The sequence below is a fragment of the Grammomys surdaster genome, unplaced genomic scaffold, assembly GCF_004785775.1.
Source record: "Grammomys surdaster isolate TR1022 unplaced genomic scaffold, NIH_TR_1.0 251, whole genome shotgun sequence".
Taxonomy (NCBI): domain Eukaryota; kingdom Metazoa; phylum Chordata; class Mammalia; order Rodentia; family Muridae; genus Grammomys; species Grammomys surdaster.
The window spans coordinates 1421129-1423482 of NW_021604692.1; positions in this window are offsets into that span (position 1 = coordinate 1421129).

The window sequence follows — 2354 nt, forward strand, 5'->3', positions numbered from 1 at the left end:
GTGAGTAGTGTGTGTGTGTGTGGTATGTATGTGAGTGGTGTGTGTGTGTGTGTGTGTGTGTGTGTGTGTGTGTGGTGTATGAGGCCAGGATCAACATCAGGTATCTTCCTCAGTCACTCTCCAGCTTTTTAAAAACTTTATTATTTAAAAATTAGGTGTATGTGCACGTGCACATGAGTGCAGATATGTGCCGAGCTGGAGGAGTGTTGGTGATAGTAATCCTGGTGTGGATGCAGGGGATTGAACTGTAGTCCTCTGGGAAGAACAGTGCATGCTCTTAACAGCCGAACCATCTCTCCAGCACCCCAGCCCTTTTAAAACACTATTTCTGTAGTGGCAGCTACACTCTGTGCCAGCACTCTCAGGCTGGTGTCTACCCCGTGGCCTCTTTTTCTAAAGATTCCCCATCCCCATCTGTTGTTCTCTCTGTTTTATGTAGTTCACCGATCTCTATGGTTTTCTTCAGTCTCCACTGATAACTGCCTTGCCCACTAAAATGTAAATCTCTCGGCAGGTCTTTCCTGCTTATCACTGTAAGCCCTGCACTGAGAGCAGTGCCTAGCACTTAGTAGGTGCTAATCAGACAGCTGTTGAGCAAGTGCATCCCGTGCGAGGGAGCTCATTCTTTTTTATTGCTGCCTGGTGTTCCCGGGTACGACTGTAACCATGTGTCAGCCATTCCCGTTAGTGGACACTTGGGAGTCCACCGGCTGCTTGTGCAGTGCATGACCCCCACTTCCCATGTTGTGTTCTACCAACTAGGCACCTAGAAATGGAACAGTCTAGCAGTCCTGCCTAGTTTGTCCTTACTGGTGACCTCTCCACAGGAGGCTGTTCCAAATGCTGCTGAGACAGAGCTTGGGGACTCTTCTTCCAAACTCCAGCCCTTCTTCTGGACCATGATCGTGGTTAAGAACAAAAGAAAGCTATAAACCCTGTCCCCTAGCTAGGCAGCTTACGACAGCCTGTAATGTCTTCTTCTGGTCTCCATGGTCACCTGGACCCTCATGCACATACTCAAATACTACCATACATATAATTAAAAATAAAACACAAATTTTAAAAAACAAAAATACACACATTTGGGCCACTTTCTGTGGCTCTCTAAACTTGACACACAACTTTCAGGGGCTCTGTACCCAGCACTGACAGCATGTCTCAGAGAGAGGTGCAGGCCTGTGCAGATGTAGGGTGAGGGACTGGATGGACTCTGGTTGCCAACTGTTCAGTCGGTGAGGATGCCCAGAGCCCGATCAGCCTGCAGTTAGAATAGCCTCTCTGGGTGGTCCCTGCACGGCTATCCTGGATCCCAGAGCACCAGGCTTCAACTGGGCCTTGGACTCAAGTGTCAGTGCAGAAGACAGCAGGCTAGACCTGTAGTCTGGGTCAGAGAGGACCGTAGGAAAGGCTGTGATTACCCTGGTCTGGAAGGGGGCCTACAAGACCTCCAAACTTCATGGTGGGCATACCAACCACACGTGCTTCCTGGTTAGCCCTTCCATAGAGTAAAGGATACTCCTACATCCCCAGATCAACAGCCCTAGATATGGACAGGACAGACATGATCTTCCCTGTTGCACAGATAGGGAAACTGAGTCCCAAAATAAGCAGCCACCTGCCTGAGTGCTCCAGCTGGCTCCGCCCCATAACGGGGGGGGGGGGCTCATGGAGGCTCCTGCCCTGGGGCCCCATCCTGAGCCTGACCCCCAGCTTTGCCTGACAGATGACCTCAGCTGCCGCCAATCCATTGGTTCCAGCTCCGGGGGGGAGGGAAGAACAAAGCACGCTTTGTGGCCGGCTGTCCCCTCGCCTGGCGCGGCCGCCTCCGGGACCCCCTCCGGAACTCCCGGCGACGCCCCCCCGGCCGACAGCCGTGTAATGTCTTCCAGGCGCTTGCTCTGCACACAGCCGCGGGGCCGCCTCCGGGCTACCTCCCAGTCAGTCCCTGAGCCGTCTCTATGCTGATTGCTGATCCTGGATACCAGGCAGGTGTAGCCACCTGACAACTCAGTGCACCACCTTGGCTGGGGTTACCACTTTTGGGTGGAAAACACTGAAACTGTAGGTGATGTTGCTTTGGCCACTGTGTGCTTTGTGACTAGTTACTTTAGATCAACAGTCCTTTCTGTGCCACTAACTAGCCACCAACTCTTGTGATCGTCATCCCATTCAGAACAGTAAGAACCACTGACTGAGTGCCTACTATGTGCAAGTGGCAGTGTGCGGTGCTAAGGTACCTTTAAGTGTCAGTCACCTTGGCAGGCATAGTTTTTACCCTCATTTAACAGAGGAGAAAACCTAATTTCCAGCGGCCAGAGTCTCAGTTTCCTAGTCGATAAAGGAAGGCTGGAGTA